At 33.3% G+C, this 21106-nt stretch overlaps 1 pseudogene; it reads left to right on the forward strand.

Moving 5' to 3' along the window:
* Window positions 1-2503: 2503 nt before the first annotated feature.
* On the forward strand, window positions 2504-4396 carry LOC106986989 (AP-5 complex subunit mu-1-like; annotated as a pseudogene).
* The last annotated feature ends 16710 nt before the right edge of the window (window positions 4397-21106 follow it).

Here is a 21106-nt window from a genome sequence, read left to right on the forward strand (position 1 = left end):
TAATGCAGAATACCATTCCTATCCTGTCATGTATAAATAACATTACAAAATATAAATTTATTTTCTAGTAGACATACTCTTTGCATAATAGCACAGATCAATATTTCATACTATAATTTGTTAATTTCATAATCAAAGTACTTCAAATATTTTTATAATTTTTAATTAAAACTAATGCTATTTATCTGAAGGGGGTTGGTGTCCAATTCTTTGAGTTTAACATATGCAAGATTCATGTGTCTTTATGTTTTCAATTCTCCCCTTATATTCTTAATCCCTGTATTCTTTTTACTCTCATTCCTGCGGCTGAAACATGAACTACATTCCTGTGCTTTCCTAAAATAATCACGTAATGAGAAGTGTTTCTCTTTTTTTCTCCCTGTCTTTATATGATTGCTTCATACATAAACAATACATCTTTTATGCCACAAAGTGATTCTGAGCATCCTAGAGTGCAGGGTGCTGCATTTCAAAGCTTCTCAAAATGACAAGGGAGATGCAAGTAGACTGGGAAGACTACTCCTCATATTATGGTATGTCATCTAGTGAAGAAAGGTTTCTAGACTTGGGTAATTTATCAGCTTCATATTTTCATACTCACTATTTTACATGTGAAAATGAATAAAAATCCTTATGTCCAGATACTTCAAAATGGTGAAAAGTAGACTGTTAATTTGGGTCTTAAAGGATAAAAATCAAAAGATAAAGGTGGTTTTAGAACCCTAGTTCTGAGAATTTCAGATTATTCACTTTCTATAAATTTACCTCAATTTCAAAGCGGATTAAGTTTATGTCTTCTCTGAGACTCTTAATTGTTGTGTCCTCATTTGCAATTGTGTGCATTGTTCCTGAGAGATAAAGGGTCAGTTTGGAACTCAAAGGGTCACATGCCCAAACTGGAAGAGCACATTTCCTGCTCATGGTTTATCTCTCTGACAGTGCTTTCCTGCTTTTCACTCCCTCCTCATCTGCCAACAGAACCATACTGATTTCTGAAAGCTTTCTATATCGACTCTGCTTTCCTTCTAATTCAAGTGATGCAGTTTGCATTCTTCTAGAGCAGATAGTGTAATGCAGTGAAAACTGCAAAAGGTATATTGAAGAATAACACATTTTAAAGACAAAAGGGCAAGTAAGTAGAACTGTGCAGGGCAAATAATCAGACTCTGATTCCAACATGAGAACATCTGAGCCAGTCCAAATGAGAGCAAATACTACCTGTTAAAGAAATCCCTTTGTTGGGCAGAAACGACTGAATCCTTTTCTACCTTCTTGGTCAGCCATTAGCTGGGTGCCTACTTTCTAAGAGCATAGCTGCTGCTCTAAAACATAGGTATACCCTGAAAGTCCTAAGCACTGGAGATTTTAACACATTGCAGTTGGACATTGCAGTACTTCTAGGATGAGATAGTCTAAGTGGTGTTTCTGCTTTTCCAAGTCTGACACAGCAAGCCAAAAAATAAATAAAAAAAAAAAAAAAAAAATAAAATAAAATAAAAGAAGATAAAATAAAATAAAATAAGGTCTAACAAATTTCTTTACCTCACATTAATAACCTTATAAACCAATATATTTCTAAGTCTATCTATAATTAGAGCTGATAATTCAGAGTATATTATTAAAGTAAAACATAGATAAAGAATTATCTATGCCCATATTACCCAAAGCAATCTATGGATTCAATGTAATCCCTACCAAAATACCAACAGCACTTTTCACAAAACTAGAACAAATGATACTAAAATTTATATGAAGCCACAGAAGATCCCAAATAGCCAAAGCACTCTTGAGAAAGAACAAAGCTAAAGGTATCACAATTCCAGATTCAAGATATACTACAAAACTGTATAATCAAAACACTATGGTACTGGCACAAAAGTAGACACAGCTCAATAGAACAGAGTAGGGAATCCAGAAATAAATGCACATTTATAAGGTCAATATATTCACGTCAAGAAAGGCAAGGATATACAATGGGGAAAACACAGGTCTCTTCAATAAATGGTGCTGGAGGGCGCCTGGATGGCTAAGTCGGTTGGGCGTTCAACTCTTGATTTGGCTACGGTCATGATCTCAGGGTTGCGGGATTGAGCCCCACGTTGGGCTCTGCACTGAATGTTGGTTAGAATTCATGAAAATAATAAGCCTTTGCTCTGTGAAGGAAACCACCAACAATACAAACAAGCAACTTACTGAATGGGAGAAGATACTTGCAAATGATATATCTGGTAAGGTATTAATATCCAAAATATATAAAAAACTTATAGAACTCACATCATAAAAACAAACAATCCAATTAAAAAAGGGAAGTGTGGACATGGAGGTGCATGACGATTGGCTACCAGGAGGAACTGGAGGGAAGCCAGCAGCAGGCAAACTGCAGAGAGGCTTCTAGCTCCTGTGAGTGAGGAACCATTATCCTTATGGGCCACCATCCAGGAAGTAGACTGTAAAGGAAGAAACTACTGGGGTTGCTTGGGAGGAACCGAGATTCTAGGTAAGGATTCACTGAACTTTTGTGGCATGTGTTGACAAGAGGGTTTCAGAGGTTTTAGTCACTTAACCTGACATAGCTAATGTCTCTGCTGAGCCAGACTGTTTGTGGTGGGGAAGAAAGTGGCCCAGATTGAGCGAACCTCAGGTCTTCTGAATATAGTCCATCTGAAAAGGCCAGTCTCTGTGCCCTTTTTCCATGGCGACCTCTAGGATGAGCTGATGCTATAGTGGCTTATCATGGCCCAGTGGACAATGTGGCTTATAAGTCATGAACTGATATTTTGGCTTTGCAGCACCCTGAGATTCTCTGTATGGTATCCATCTGCTGGAAAATGAGCCAAAGTCCTCACTGGAGCACATTATATGCCTATTCTGAAGATGGTAACCTTTCTTAAAGCACTACTCTTCGAACTTACATTATTGAATGATAAGGACTTCATAGAGACTTATGATAGCTGTTCACACATTATAAAACATCTGTCTAGGGTCTCCTAGTAGGAGGTGGAGAACTTTTGCAAGTTGCTGCTTTTCTGAAGAATAACATGACATATGCTTTGGTCCACTAGTTGGACAAACTTTATCCCCTCAAAATTATTGTAATTTCACAAGATTTGAACTTATTTTGGGGGCAAAGGATTTTCTTTACATGGGTCAAAAAAAGGACACAGAGCTAAATACAGAATTGAACCAACTGCTGGATTTACTTCTATAAGCTTGTCCATTTGGAATTTAGTTATATGCCAACTTAAAGAATTCATTGGATAGTATTAATTTTGCTTCTGTGACACATCCACAAAAACATCCATCCTGGAAAGTTAGAACATACAAAGGAAAACCTCAAGTTTCTATCACTGAAAAGGTAAAATCCTTGCATTATGATAAACAAGATATAGCAGATACAAGGCAAGTCGTTGGAACTATCACTTATAAGTGTCATTTAGAAGGAATCATGCAAGGGCCTCCTGGGTAACCCAGTGAAGTGACTGATTGGCTCAGGTCACAATCTCACAGTCAGCTGTGGAATCAAGCTCCATGTTGGGCTCTGCTCTGACAGTGTAGAGCCTGCTTAGGATTCTCTCTCTCCCTCTCTCTCTGCTCCTCCCCTGTTTTCAGGCACACATGCTCTTTCTCAAAATAAAAACATAAGCGTTAAAAATTTTTTAGAAGAAATCATGCCAAATGTTACCATCAGCTTGGGTCTTTCCACCAATGGATCTCCACTTCAGATTATTCTAGTTCATCCTTGTGTGACTTCTCTGGACTCTGCCATTCTTCTACTAGCATTGATGCAATGGATGATTCTGTACTTAGTGGACCTTACACATTTCCATTCACTCCTCTTTTAGAGTCATTCAGCTTACGCTACTATACTCACAGGTACCTGTCCCACCAGTTTTGGGTTTTTATCAAATGAAATAGGAAGAAGTACAAGTAAAAATAGCAATTAATTTTAAAACTTCATGAAACTGTGAAAAATAATTTTTTTATGCTGTACAGCTCCTATACCTTATCATAATAGAATTCCAATCACACATGTGAAATGCAAAGTTGGTTTTGGCCAGCTTGAAGTGTTTTGAAAGAAAAGCTTATTGATGTGGATTATTGAACACAAGTTCCCCAAATCAATGGAAATTAGTGTTTCTGGAACTGTAACTTTGGGAGCCAAGAATCATGAGAAGCAGCCATTTGACCATATTTGCATTGAAGGCACATCATATTTAAAGCTTCATTTCACAGTCTTAGATTACACATTCACTGGTTGTTATGTGGATAAGAATTCAGTTTAAGTTTGTGCATCAGTAAAACCAAAAGTAAGTACATACCAGAAACTAACTTCTTCAATGACATCTGGAATTCTGAAACTTCTGCTCTAGTCACATATGGATCATTACTACTATAATTATCTTATATTTAAATAGGATTTATATAACGGTAACATAGCTTAAAATAATAATAGTCTTTTATTTTTAATGTATATGCATATAATCCTTGAGTAAAAAACATCATATGAATGATTTAATTATAATAACACTTAAGTTTAATGTTTTTAGTCTGACATAGTTTGAAAGAACATTTTAAAGACTAATGTCTATTTTGCTACTCTTTGATTTTACTCAAATATGATCCACTGCACAAAACAGGAGCTATTCATTTTAGGCTTATCTTAGACTAGTCCTGGGTCACCCTTCCCTTCCCTATGGTAGATGTAGCTAATCAGTCACAGCCTTCTTTCTCTACTGAGTCTTCCTGGATATGGGCTCAGGCTCCTTATCATTGCAGAACTGAAGGCAGTCACTCCTGATGGATTGTAGATGATGCGCAAGATAAACTCTTTGCTCTTTCAAACCTGAGTAGTAAGCTCCTAGCACAATGTGTTGTTACAGATTACCAGATACCATATCAGAAACCACTGTAAATCTCTTGAAAAAAAAAAGTCAATTAAAATGAAGGAATATTGTTTAAACAGGAACATGTTCTTAATCAAAATTATCTTCTTGACTAATAAAGAATTGCATAATTCAAAAAAAATTAAAAATAAATAAAAATAAAATAAGGACAGAGGACTTGAACAGACTTTGATTTTTCAAAAAAGACCTACAGATGGCCAATATACCATGAAAAGATGCTCAACATCAGGAAATGCAAATCAAAACCAAAAAGATTTATCACCTTATACCTATCAGAATGCCTAAAACCAAAAAGATTAATAATAAATAATAACAATTGGAAAGGATGTGGAGAAAAAGGTACAGTTATGCACTCTTGGTGGAAATGCAAATTGATGCAGCTGCTGGGGAAGACAATATAGAGATTCCTCAATAATTCAAGTAATTCTATTGCTGTGTATTTATCCAAAGAAAATGAAAACACTTATTTGAAAAGATATATTCACACTTATGTTTATTGCATCATTATTTACAATAGCCAAGGTATGGAAGTAACCCACGTGTCCATAGATAGATAAATGGTAAAGGAGATGTGGTGTATATATTATACACACACACACACACACACACACACACACACACACACACACATATATATGTATATATAAATTTTTTAATGTTTATTTATTTTTGAGAAGGGGGGATGGGAGGAGCAGAGAGAGGGAGACACAGAGTCTGAAATAGACCCCAGGCTCTGAACCATCAGCCCAGAGCCCTATGTAGGGCTTGAACTCACAAACCACGAGATCATGATCCCAGCCAGTCAGACACTCAATGGGCTGAGCCACCCACGTGCCCCTATCTTTAGCTATATCTATATCATCTATATCTACGTCTATATCTATCTATATCTATATCTATATCTATATCTATATCTATATCTATATCTATCTATCTATCTATATCATCTATATCTATATATCTATCATCCATATCTACATATCTATCATCTATCTATATCTGTATCATCCAAATCTATATCTATTTCTATATATCTAAACCTATATCTATATCATCTATATGTATCTATGTATCTACTATGCATCTATATCTATATCTATCTATCTATCTATCTATCTATCTATCTATATCTATCTATTATCTATCTATGGGAATATTGTTCAGTAATAAAAAAGAGATGAGATATTACCATTAGCAACCACATAAATGGACCTAGAAGATATTATGGTAAGTAAAATAAGTCAGACTGAGAATGAAAAAATCACATTATTTCATTCATATGTAGAATATTAAAAAAAAGGAATAAACAAGCAAGCAAAAGCAGAATCAGCCTTATAAATACAGAGAACACAGATGGTTGCCAGAGGGAAGGGGATGGAGAGGAGGGGTAAAATGGTGAAGGGAAGTGAGAGATACAGGCTTCCAGTTATGGAACAAATAATAAGAAGAATAAAGGGCCCAGCACAGGAAATTAGTGATATTGGAATAGTGCTGTGTGATGACAGTAGGTGACTATACTTGTGATGATCATAGCGTAATGTATAGAGAAGTTGTACACCTGAAACTTATGTAATGTTGTGTGTTAACTATATATTGAAATAAAAATAAATTAAAATAAAATTAAAAAGTAAGCCATAGATATACTCTGAAAAATATGTTGTTTGAAAGTTTTTTCCCTAATGAAAAACAACCAAAAACACCAAAATAAGCACAAAATACTCCATAAGAATTTTTCAACACATAAGCTTATATATTTTTGCTTTATTTGTTCTATAAAATTACATTATCAAGAATAATGGTGTGGGTCAGTTGATTGAACATCCAACTGTTGATTTTGGCTCAGGTCATGATCCCAGCCAGGATGGTGGAATGAAACCCCGCATCAGGCTCTGTGCTGACAGCGTGGAGCCTGCTTGGGATTCTCTCTCTCTCTCTCTCTCTCTGCCCCTCTCCCTCTTGCACTCTCTGTATCTCTCTCAAAATAAACAAATAAACTTAAAAAAACTTACACCCTGAAAACCACAAAATATTGCTGAGAAATATTAAAGAATGATTCAGTAAATGGAGAATTTCCATTCTATATGTATGGACTGGAAGAGCCAACATTGTCAAGGGAGCAATTCTGTGCAAATTTATATTATAAATACATTGTTTTTCAAGATCTCAACAGACATTTTTGTAGATATTGTCAAATTGAACCTAACATTTATATGGATTTAATAGGAATTATATAAATATACAGTAATCAAGATAGTGTGTAGCTTTGGTGAAAAAACTGGTTATGTAGATCAATCAAACAGAATTGAGGGTCAAGAAATAACCTTTGCATTTTTGGTTGTATCAATCTGTAATAGGTGTCATCAGGAAACGTTATCTTCAAATTGTGTTGAGGTAATTGAGCAACCCTTTGGAAAATAAATTAATTTGACACTTTATATTGTACATAAAAATTAAGTCAAAAGGTGCATAAACCTAAATACAAAAACTAAACGTATAAAATGTCTAAAGTCAGTCAGAGAAAGACAAATACCATATGGCATCACTCATATGTGGAATTTAAGAAACAAAACAGATAAAGGGGAAGGAAGAAAAAAAGAGACAGAGGGAGAGAGAAAGAGGAAGGCAAACCGTAAGAGTCTCCTAATTATAAAGAACTAACAGGGTTTCTGGAGGAAAGGCTGGAGGGGGATGGGCTAAATGGGTGCTGGGTATTAAGAAGGGCACTTGTTGTGATGTGTACCAGGGGTTGTATGTAAGTGATGGGTCACTAAATTCTACTCTTGAAACAAATACTACACTATATGTTAACTAACTAGAATTTATATAAAAACTTGAAACAAAACAAAAAGAACACATGGGACAAAATATCCATGGCTATGGGTTAGGCAAAGAGTTCTTAGACGAACCACCAAAGGTATGATTCTTAATGGGAAAGAAAAAATAATGACCTATTGGACCTTCTCAAAATTAAAAACTCTGTACTTCAAAAGACAACATTATGAAAATGAGAAGATAAGCTACAGATTGAGAGAAAATGTTTACAAAACAGGTCGGATAAAGGAAACATATTCAGAGTATAAAAAGAACTGTTCAAACTTAATAATTAGATACCAAATAAACCATTAAAAATGGGCCAATGATTGAATAGACATTTTGAATTAGGAGAGTTTCTACCTAATCACAATTTTATATATCACAAACATAATTAATTTTATTTTCCTAACATTTATGTTTCTTTTAACACCTATACATCTTCCATTGATATTTAATAAAGCATATTTCTTGAGGTTGTATTTTTTTAAATAAAACATTGTTATTTTAATTTGCATATGTGTGCTGTTTGGTTTAATGGCTAGCCTATGTACCCAAAATGTTAGCTTGTATTCCTTGGTTATTTAGATAAATTATAACTTAAATTTTAAATAGAGGCATAAGGAGGAAGCATAATATTTGCTTATAAGGTATTATAACGTTTATTGAAAATATTCTATCTCATATAGGTGGGATGTCAGAATATATTTTACTTAAAAGTACCTCCTGAGTTTTTTGTTCTGATTTTTTAATAATTATAAGAGAATCTCATGGTTTATATACATCTAAATAATTATGTTTTATACGTGAAGAAGGCTATGGTTTTTTAATATATTTAGAAGTACACACCATGAATGTTAAAGCAGATGACAGGGAGTTATTTAATATTTTTCTAAAGTCTTAGTTCACAGTGTATAATGATCTTTAATGCAAATCAATGATTGGTATCATTTTGATCACGTTTGTCATCATGGATATACTCCACCAACCTTTATTGTGCAACAAGCAGAGCACTCTTAAATGTAAATTGGTGAGAAAGTTATAAAAAATAGGTCCCAAATGAAAAAAAATATATTAAAGAAAAAAAGAGAAAGAGAGAGAAAAGTTTTAAGAGCTGTATCTGTTCCTCAGTGATGTGGGCTGCACGTTGAGGCAGATTTCTAACACATGAGGTAATAAAGAATCATGTATATTCACCTTGGAAATAGGGTAGTACAGAGTCCCAAAACTTAAATGTGTACAGAAATTTGCATAGTGATATAAATGAAAGAATCTAGCCATAGGTAAGATTAGGAAGATGATTGATTTTTTGTAATGTCTGGTTTTCATTGAGTCATGGATACAGAAAATGTGCTTTTTCCTTCATAAACTATCTCCTCATGAGAAAAGCCAAAAAGGAAACCTTGGTGATTAATGGCTGACACTGGGCCTGAATGTCAAAAAATCATTGGGGAGGAGTAGATAGTAGGAAACTATCAAGTGCTGTGATCTAGCTAATAGATGGCCATTATTCAGCTCTGTCAGAGTGTTGCAAAGGGGTAAACATGTGTAAATTTGTCCTTTTTTTTTTCTTTTTTTGAGAAGAGTACGAATCTCAGATATTATGTGGTATTGCATATTTGGATACAAATTTAATTAACACACACATTTGTGAACCAATATTTCCTTATCCAAATGAAACTCAATTTAGGCAATATAGAGCATGTGCCTTGCCAATTTGCAACATCTAATAGTAGTGATATCTGAATTGTATAGGTATTAAATGCTGTTGTAAAATTCTTACCATGTTGTAAATTAGATGACTCTGAGTTTAAAGCATCAATGGTTGATAATGTCTAAAACTCTCAGCATCTAGAATCTGGAAGCAATTGCTATCTCTATTTTGCAATTTCAGTTTAATTTTTTTTAATGTTTATTTTTGAGAGAGAGAAAGACAGAATGAGTGTGGGAGAGGCAGAGAGAGAGGAAAACACAGAATCCAAAGCAGGCTCCAGGCTCTGAACTATCAGCACAGAGCCCAAAATGGGACTTGAACTCACGAACTTTGAGATCATGACCTGAACCTAAGTTGGACGCTTAACTGACTGAGCCACGCAGGCACCCCACAAATTCAGTTTAAAACATTAATATGGTATGTCATATTATTTGTCAGCTATTTTTTTTCTCATGTGCTTATGGAGCAGTTATCATTTTAGCGTTTCCCTAAATATTTTGTAATACATGAGTGAAGTCTACAAATTGATACAGCATTTTTTATGACTTTGAGTAAATTATTAGGTTATTATAAGCCTCTATAAGATAAAGGACCTAAATTTATTATTTTTCCCCCAGATTCTCATTCTCAACTTTGTCAAGTATATATAGGGGGAATTAACTTTTGGAACCAGGCAAAGCATCTGTTACAGACATGAGAGTAGAGGAGAATGAGTCTCTATAGACCACTCTTTCTATTTTTAAGTGAATGTCATAAAGAAGTCATATCCATTATACTAAAGCAATGGTGTAATTCCTGAAATAAAACTTACATCCACAGAATGAAGAAATATTTAAGAATTGAGTATAACTAATTCAAATTTGAGGATTTTATATATTGGAATATCTTTATGTTTGCTGACTCATAATTTCAATTAAATATATATGATAGGTGATCATCAATGTAATGATTCAATTAAAAATGCTAGAAAAATTTCAGTTTCATAGTTATAATAAAAAAAACCTATTCAATTTAATTAGGCATCAAAAAAGACAACTGTACTTCAATGATTCCCAGCTCTACTTTTTTCAAACTGTGTTGTCAAGATAAGATATTAATACAACTGAGCTGTGTGGCTGAGTATCATCTTATACTGCACCACACAAATGCGTGATTGCTTATTTCTTAGTTCTTTCAACAAAGTAAACAAATATTTAAAATACATTTCCTCTGAAAAATTTTGCCATATAAAAGGACAAGTAAGTTCATCAATCCACATTTCTATGTTAGTTGGTCTTAAGCTTCTTTATCACTGCCCAGTTAATTAGGCGGCCAGTAAATAACAGTTTTCAAAAAAGCCTTATTTTGGAATCTGGAAGGATGATCACTCTGGTCAAAGAACGCTATCATACTAGAACCAGAGCAAGATAGGATCGATTCACTGGTCTGTACAGCTACAGCTTGTTGTTTAAAGTAGAGAAAGTAGAAAGTAATAGATTTTGTTTTGTTTTGTTTTGTTTTTTAGTGTTCTCAAAGCTCAACACATTTGGCTTTAGATATAAGTTGGTCACTTTGTAATCCTATCTATTTAATTGGGGCTGCTGATTATTGCCCCACATACTTATGACAAATAAAAGAAATACATGCAGTTTAAATAGTCTTTCAGTGAGTTCCATATGAGGAAAATATATTATATATCTGCATTCTAATATATTTTATATTTTCAGACATTTTCTATTTAAAAATAATACTTTAAAATTCTATTCTTAAAAACTGAGATGAGGATCAGAGATTAAAATGTTTTCATGTGTGATATTATAATCAATAAAATGATGAGAAAAATGCGTAATAACTGGAAATCACCAAGAGTTGAAAGAGTATGCTTCTGCTTCTGGGTAGGCTATCAGATCTGCAATTTATTCATTAGCCAATGTAAAAAAAAAAAGTGGGATTGTTTTTTTTAAAGATACTTACTTAAATTAAGGATTTTATTACTTTGAAGTTTCAAGAGTCTGCATTTTGTTGTCTCTTGTGAGAGAAAACCCTGAGCAATAACTAAATGAAAATATCACTCAGAGCAATATTTTAAAGCCAATAATGCAAATTATGAATGAATATGACCAAACTGTTTTTGCAACTCAAAAGAGAAAATTCTTGGCTGGGAGCAATGCAATGAAAAATATAATCAAAAAGCAAATTAATTAAGTGCTTGGAGCTTCCTTTTAGAAAAGTTTGAAAATTGCCTTGATAAGTGAATTTTATGAAATAGATGAAAACTTGGCACAGCCCCACAAGTAGATATGTGTCATGTGTCAAAGAAGGAAGTCAGGATCCGAAACACATCACCTTAGGACATTACTTTTAAGTATGTAAATGGGTACATTTGCACATTTAAAAGTACACAAATCATGCTTGAAAATAATAAGACAACCAAGAAGACCAAGATTAAGCTAATCTCTACAACTGGATGAAATGATGGATATCATCTATTAAACTTAATTTCCATTTTCATTTACTTTATTCATATTGGTGACTTATAAAGCTGATAATTAACAAAGTACTTTATTATTAAAAGCAAATCTTTGAAGAAAAGAAAAAAAATGACAGTTTTGGAGAATGCTGAATTAACAGGAAAAAATGAATGCCTGTATAGAGAGTTGTCAATTCAGTGTGTGAAACAGTATTAACAGTCCAAGAAGTATTAACAATATTCCCACCCCAGTTCTTTTTTATTCTTTCTTTACTTTACTTTTTTAAGTTTATTTATTTATTTTGAGAGAGAGAGAGAGAGAGTGAGCTGGGGAGGGGCAGAGTGAGAGGGAGAGGGAAAATTCTAAGCAGGCTCCTTGCTGTCAGTGCAGAGCCTGACACAAGGCTTGATCCCACAAACCCTGAGATCATGACCTGAGCTGAAATCAAGAGTCTGACACTTAACTAAGCCACCCAGGTGTCCTTCTTTATTATTAATGACATAAGAGGCAAAATTTAAAAGACCCATGCCTTACATATTTGATTTCGCAGCAAATAAAAGTTTATGTCTTTATTTTGAAAGAAAGAGGCAGAGAGAGAGAATCCTAAGCAAGCTCCACACCTTTAGCAACTTGGAGCCTGACATGGGGCTGGGACTCAGGAACCACGAGATCATGACTTGAGCCAAAATCAAGAGTTGGAAGCTTAATTGACTGAGCCACCCGGGTGCCCTGATTCTGCAGCATTTTAAAGAAAAGTAAAATGTTTCTAGGATATTTGAGATAAATTATAATTTAAATCATTTACAATTTTAAGATAAAATGGTATTTAACGTTTAGAAAAGGATGGAAACATATGCCATATACTAAGTGCAGAGTGATCTAAGAATAACTTTAATATTCGGCACATACACAGAAAGTATGATTTATTCCAATTTGAGAGGTGGCAGGAGTAAGGCTTAGAGAGGATAAATAAGCTGACCTAGCTACACCCCTATAATATCAAGATTTAATCTCCACCTGCAACAAAACAAATCCCTTCTCTGTTACATCAGATTGACTTCTCTGGTGGGGCAGATGTTACAATTCAGGTTTACTGAGAAATTTATTGTTGTTTGTGACTGTTTCTTCCATTATTTGGGACAGAGTTGTGATGGTTATAAATCTGTGCAGGGGAAGCTTCTAGTGTTCACAGAGACACAGATAGCACTAGACAAGTGTGCAATATCCTTGTTAGCATTTGAGGGTAATATGAGGATAGCATGCCCAGAAATGTTTGTGTTATCTATATAGAGAAAGAAAATGTCTTCAGTTCCTTGTACATGTGATTCCTGAGTGATTTCAATTACTTTCCAGTAACTATGTTAGCAACTATTTTAGCTCAGGCTGTCAGCTAGCAAATTAATTTAGAAAGGTCCTCCTGAGGGTGGATTTTCTGACTCATGCTAGTTACTGAAGAACAATATAGTTAGGATTATACTACCTGTCGTTACACTAGAAGTCAGTATCACGTGGCCCTTATTTTAAAAGTGAAGAAAAAAGGGGCACCTGGGTGGTTCAGTCAGTTAAGCATTTGACTCTTGGTTTCGGCTCATATCATGACCTCATGGTTTGTGAGGTCAAGCCCTGTGTCGGGCTCTGTGCTGGCAGGGCGGAGCCTGCTTGGGATTCTCTCTCTCCCTCTCTCTGCCCTTACACCCCTCTCAAAATAAATAAATTTAAAAAATTTTAAACTGATGAAAAAGACTTAGTGATTTGAGTGTTTATTTCCAAAGGAATTTCTAGATCAACTTCCCAACTGATGTAGTATTGGTAAAATGAATTTATATATCTTGTATTATATTATATATGTTCATGTGCATGAGTATATACACACATATGCATGATATATGTGTATATTATATGTGATATATATGAATATATAAAAGATGTATATATACGGGTATATGTATTCATTGTCTAGTCTAGGATGCAAGTGGCAAGAGCCTTTGTCTGGAAGGTTTCGTGCAATGCAAATAGAATCAGAGTTGAGAAACAGAAGATAAATGAACATACCCTACAGGTATTAGGACAACCTCATTTGTTCTCAACAGATTGCATTTGCAAAGCACTTGGTAAGGAATGCATGTTGCCAAAGTTAATAATCTGGTTTCTTAAAATGTAAGTTCACAACAAAGACTTTTCCATTAGACTATACATACCTAAAGTTTATTATTTTAAATATTTCAATATCCAAAGGGGGTTCATCTTAGCTGTGAAAGCCTGATATATTTTGTTGCACTTTTTTTCTCTCATATATCTGGCGTTAGATTTAAGTAGTTAGAATATTAATTTTTAAAGTGATCATACTTAAAAATAAATATACTTTAAGGTTTCTATTGATTTCTCTTATATACAGAAGTATCTACTGGTAGGTTCTTAAATATATATTCATACTTGAATGATGGGAAGTCACAAGGATTTCTATTGCCTGTAATGGAAATATGTATGCAGATTCTGTCATTGAAATGTTCCTTTTACTTTATCATATTTCACAGAACTTTATATCCAAAGGGGAAAGAGAAATTTGCAAATATTTCTATTCAATGAATAAACATAAGGACAATCCTCACAGCGCTTTGCAGATTGTGCTAAGGCATCAGACTGGCAAGAATGTAAAGGCTCCAAATGCCTTTGTTGGTCTATTTGTTTTGCACCTGCCAGCATGTATGTGTTCTAGCTGCCGACACCTGCTCCTCCAATTTATTTTGCGAAAATATACCTAATTTTTAAATGGGAGGAAAGCAAACCTTAATAGTTAAAGAAAATATATTACATGAAAAAAAACCCTCTGGCATTATGTCAAAATCCAAAACTTTTCATTCAAGACAATCGTATAAAAAGCCATATTAATGTAAGGCTACACCCCAGGAATGATTCCTGCATGCTGAATAACTGAGAATTCCTGTTATATGAATTATTAGGAATTCCATTTGTTACCTAGTTAACTGATCCAAAAATTTGATTACATTTTGGATCACAGACTATTTCGGGGAAAAATATATATTTTTTTAATGGCCAAGAAAAGATTGTCAGCCATTTTTTCTCTGAACAAATATTTTTTTTGGCAGACCCTATTCAAGCCACTTCATTTACATTATTAAACAAACAAAAAGATCTTTGCTTTCATGCAACTTGTAATATTGAAAAAAATGATAGTAGTGAAAAAACACCGTATCTCTGTTTGCATGTCATAGTTTCCATTTGTGGCTGTGTTCCTGACATGTTAATGGCAAACTCTTCCATTCTTCCAATTGTACAAGTTGGATAATATGTTAAATGGTCACCTTACCAAAATAAACAATAACTAGGTAAATTATATGGAATGTTAGGTGATAAGTGCTCTAGAAAAAGAAATAGTGAAGGGTGATGGATGATATTGAGTGTGGCAGATGGTGGAGAGGAAGCTGTATGCCACTCTGGCTGTCAGACTAGGCCTCATTGCAGGTTGAATTTCTGCAAAGATTGGGATGGCTGTAATGACTATCTAGAAAAACCATGTCTACAGAGAGGAAATGCCACTGAAAATATATCCAAAGACATATTTAGTCTTTGGATCTTTACAGAAAAATATTTTTTTTGACTCCTGTTATATAATGTTTTGAAATTTGATAGGACCTGGTTATGAAATAATACATAGAAAATGATGTAGGGTTCTATCTCTCGGTTGTGACAAACTGACATGAACCAGCGTCCCAGCCATGTACTATTTTATTTGTTTACAGAATAAGATTTACTATATATTTTTAAATCTACATATTTGCTGATTTCTTTATATTCTCAGTTAATTGTTAAGTGAATTATGTAAAAAAAAGAACACCTTGATGATAGGTATGCATTTTTACTTTCATTTCTCTTAATTAGTTTAATTATGATTGTGCGATATTATGGTAGGGGCATATGAGTTTAAAATTAAAATTGATATTATGATAGGGGCATGCGAGTTTAAAATTAAAATTTCCGTCATGCTTTCAACACTGCCTTAAAATCTCTTCCTCTTAATTTCAATAAATCTACATCAATTTTTTTATTTTTATTATATTTCATTACATCTGTATTTTTTCTCAGTTTATCTATGTGTTTTATACATTATTCTTGTAAACAGCACATAGCTGAAGTTGTGTTTCAAACTAACCTAAAACTATTTATCTTTTAAATGTTTAATTTATTTAACTTATATATAATTTGATAACTCATTTATTTATACTTACCTTTAAACCATTTATTTTATTCTATTTACTTCACTTTATATACCTAAGTGTATGTGTGTGTGTGTGTGTGTGTGTGTGTGTGCGTGCATGTGTGTATGTGTGTTTCTCCTCTTTTGGTTTTATTTATTTTGTTTTCTAATTCTATTAACTTTTTTCTACTAGTTTCCAAGTTTGTATATACTCTTTTGAATTTTCTTAGTTGTTTCCCTTAATACACTAATTTGATGAAACATGAAGTTACTGATAAGTTTACTACTTTTCTAAAAGATACAACTGCAATGAGCTCTCTGACTTTGATGATGCTCTTTCCAAATGTCAATGTCAATGTTGTAAAATTGTTTAGCATTCCCTTTTACGCCACTTGTTAGAAATTATTTCCATTTTAATTTATCAAACTGTGTATTTAAATGTTTAATATTTTATTTAATGGATGTTCTTATGTGTATCTCAATTTCCTATGGTATATGCTTTAGAAATTCCTTTGGGGGCGCCTGGGTGGCTCAGTCGGTTAAGCGTCTGACTTCAGCTCAGGTCACGATCTCGCAGTCTGCGAATTCGAGCCCTGCGTCAGGCTCTGGGCTGATGGCTCAGAGCCTGGAGCCTGTTTCGATTCTGTGTCTCCCTCTCTCTCTGCCCCTCCCCCGTTCATGCTCTGTCTCTCTCTGTCTCAAAAATAAATAAAAAAACATTAAAAAAAAAAGAAATTCCTTTGATGATACACTCTGAATTATATAATGTCACATTTTAGTTTGTATTTAATTTTTTTTTAATTTTTATTTTGTATTCATTCTAGTTTCTATTGTTATTGTTAGAAGTCAGCTGACTTATAATCTAGTTGTCATTCTTTTGTACTTAACCTCCTCCCTCCTTCCCAAAAGACTTTTAACATATTTCATTGTCTTTGGTGCTTTTGCTGCTTCATGATGATAATGGCAAAATGGGAATTCTTTCCAGAATACATTAGTCTACCTTTAAGAGTTTGTGACTTTAAACAGTTTTGGAAAATTCTGAGTTAGTATCCCTTTATATTCTGTATCTCTAAAATTTTCTCAATTAACCACTACTAAATTATAAAAAGACATGTTGAACCATCTCATTTTATCTTCCATATCTGGTATCTCTTTAACATTTTCCATTTCCTTGCTTATATTCATGCTGTTATTGTTTTTTCAGATCTATTTTTGTGGCTTCTAATCTCTTTTCAGGTACTTCAGACCTGTTATTTAACTCATACACCAAGTTTGTAATCTCAATATTATATTTTTACTTCTTAAAATTTTTATACTTTTACAAATCTAATCATTTTTTGAAGATCTCTTGTTCCTTTGTTATAATTTAAAATCCATTTTTTAAACAAATACAACATGTACTTGTCCTTTCTGATGCTTCTCTGACTCCGGCCCAGGATGGTTTGTTCTTCATGTAGTTATTGCTTTTTTTCATTGTGAGCTGATATTCCTTTATTTGTGTTAATTTTTGAAAGCCCGAATTTAAAGATGCTTTCCTTCATAAATGTGAGCCTGTCATTGGCCTTATGTCATTACTAACTCAGGACCAGTTTCCCCATCTTCTAGGATTATAGTTGATTGGGCCAGAAGAATACAGTGAATTCAGATCCCAAGGACTGTTTTTGCATTTTCTGGGAATTTTTCTGGTCTTTCCAAGGAAAATGAAGGTCTTTAAAAGCAAATGTAGGTACAGTCTAGTTCTGTGTGGTGAATTTCCAGATTTGTTCAATTTTTATGCATGGCAACCCCTTTCAAAGATTCAGCATTTACTTGGGAATCTATAATTTGGCATTTACCATGTGTTTACTCCAGGGTTTGTCTTGTATCTTCCATATATACAGATAATTAAAACTCAAGACATAAGATTAAGTGATGATCAAATGCCTTAAGGCAGCTACCAACTTGAAAGTGGACTTTCTTCTTTAAGTTCATGCTTTATCATCATTTTAGGCTCAGACATTTCCTTTACTTTCTTGACTGCTGTGGATTTTTTTGGAAAATATTTTGTTCATATCACTCAGATTGCTAAATTGCCCATAAACATAAGTACTCCTGTTTCTAATACATTTTCTGAAAATGGAAAATTGCTGAGACAAATCATTGTTTATACTTTCTTATCAAATTTTTTTTTCAAGTACAGTTTCTGTGCTTTTTATTCCTCTCTTTTCATTTTAGTTAATTGAGGAATTAACATGTTGGTACTGCTCCTATCTTGAGCTAAAGTACTTACAACTGCCACAAACCTATGACTTTTGTGTAGCACTCACTATAAAATCAGGAATTTGGTTATCTGGATGCTTCTATATCACTTTCTTTCCTTTGGTGTTTTGGTGGTAGAATCATAAGCAAATAGTTGACGTATAACAAGTTATTCTAATTATTGCTCTAAAATATCAGATTCCTTCTACATTATATAAGACAATGAATTCATTATTGACCTGTTTAGTCTTCCAAAGAGTTACCAAACTATGGTAATAATGTCTGTTGAAGGCATTTTCACAAATGTTATAAAGGAACATTTTACCTTTTTGCTCTTTTTGAAGCTTGATAATAAACTAGTTTTCTCCTGCAGCAATTTTGTTTCAAAATATTATAACTGACAGACATGAGGAAATGGAATGAAGGAAGAGTAAATTTGACCAGCAAAAGACATAAATGAAGATATCTACACTGAAGGAGAGAATAATTAGGTGAAAATAAAATGGCTAGAAATATATAAATGTTATCCTATAATTTCAAAAATATGCTAGAAGTATCAACTAGTGCTGATATCTCTTTCTAATCCTAAAACACAATAAACGATATTATGTAAATTTTGTAGGTTGGTAAAATAAAAGGCACAGCGTTTTACTTATCAACTACTAATAGATTGTTAGCAAACCTAAAAATGGACCATGAAGAATATTTTCAGAAAATAAAAACATAAGCTACTTCCCTTCTCTTGCATCTATTTAGACATTATTATTAAATAAATTAATAAAGCATGAATTTTTGGCAACCAACTTGTGACAAAAGTTATTTTTTCCTAATTTCCATAAAAAGGGCTCTATAATGAACTTCTTTTTTAATGTTTATTTATTTATTTTGAGAGACAGCAGGGGAGGGGCAGGGAAATGGAGAGAGAGAGAATCTCAAGCAGGCTCTGCCCTGTCAGCATGAAGCCCGACATGGGGCTAATCCCCTGAACTGTGAGATCATGACCTAAGCCAAATTCAAGAGTCGGTTGCTTAACCGACTGAGCCACTCAGGTGACCCATGAACTTCTGAAATAAGAAAAGAAAATATGTAAAGATTAGCTTATAACTAGGACTGTCAAATGCTTGGTAAAACAATATGAAAACGGAGCTTTTTTATTCAACTGAATACTGGGGAAGAGTCAGTGACACTACTAGTTCAGGTCCTTGCTGTGTGCTAAAAACTGACTTTAATGTGTAAGACTGTAAACTAAGAAACCAACTTCCTCTACTCTCTTACTCTTTCCATTATGCTAAAATAAAGTACTTAGGTTTTCTTTTTCCCACTAGTGAAGTTACTAAGAGAAGGAGTACTTCTTTTAATTTCTATTTCAAAAACCTAAAGTCAAATATGAACTTTATTAATAATTAATATAAGTATTAATATAATTAATTAATAAATCCATATTTAATTAATTATTAATTGAATTTATTAATTAAAATGAAATGGGGGAAGGCTAATCTTCCCCTAAAACACACATAGTGGTGGAATATATAATTCAATCTGGATTCAAAAAGATGGAGAGGGTAATATTCTTATTACTCTGGATATATGGAAGGGTTTTGCACCATACTTTGAGGTCTGTGCATGTAAAGGCAGGGGAGACTAGGAATCTTCTCATCTAGATTTATATTCGGCATCTTTTCACTTATTAGAACAGTTGTGAAGATAAAATAATGCATATGAAAATTATTTTGTAAACCAATAAATAAACACTTTTTAGGTAGAAAGTTGCTATAGCAGAGACAATAACAAGGAATATGAAACTATTAAATTAACCAAAGGAAGTCCAAAAAATCCTGCTTTAATATTGATTTCTCTGATGTATTCTTGAGATTATATGAAGTGCTATGCAGTCTTTTCTAAGTATTATTCAGATTTCTATTAGCTATGGGGTGCTAGCCAATGGGAAATATGCTGAGCAGATGAATGTGAGTAAAAATTAGGCACACTCTGTCATCTGAAGCTTATATTCTAGTGTCTGAGTAAGGCATCAATCAAAAACAACGCACAAAATCAGTTAAAATTGTAAATATGCCATAAACACTTTCCTTAAAGGGAACGGTGAGGTGAGATTTAAGAATGGGTAGGGGTTGAGTAAGTGAATGTGATTTAAAAAATATCCAGTGGGTTGTTTGTTTGTTTGTTTGTTTGTTTTCATCTTGAACACTCTGGTACCAAGCAGGCATGATGGTATATTTCCTGATATTATATTGTGTCAATTCAAGAATAAAAGCTACAATTTAGCAAAGAGAGTCTTTTGACACAAATCCAGAAGTTCAATCAGATCATAAAATATATTGACACTTGTAATAGAACACTTATTTTTTTCATTGTAGGCATTGTTTTTGTCACAAATGGCTAAGCTCTACATTTTCAGTAACACCTAAATGTAGATAATACCTAAAACTCTATTGAAGTATATTTATTTTTTTGATTATCAATACTTATTGCATAGAGTATATTAAAATGGGTATGAATTTGAAAGTTTGAAAGTTATCTTTTCTTATATCACCATTAAAGTTGCCCTAAACTTGCTTTTCTTAGAGAGAAAGATGGAAGAGTATTTTAACATAAAAAGAAGAATAATTATCAACCCGATAGTCCTAAATATCATATAAAGAGTTGAACATGACAAGGTGTACAATTTGTACTTTAATCAAAGCGATTTTAATGACATCCATATAAAAATCTCAGCCAGGAGACTGATGGTGGCCACATATATTTGCAATGGGCA

This window comes from Acinonyx jubatus, chromosome A1, assembly GCF_027475565.1.
Source record: "Acinonyx jubatus isolate Ajub_Pintada_27869175 chromosome A1, VMU_Ajub_asm_v1.0, whole genome shotgun sequence".
Taxonomy (NCBI): Eukaryota; Metazoa; Chordata; class Mammalia; order Carnivora; family Felidae; genus Acinonyx; species Acinonyx jubatus.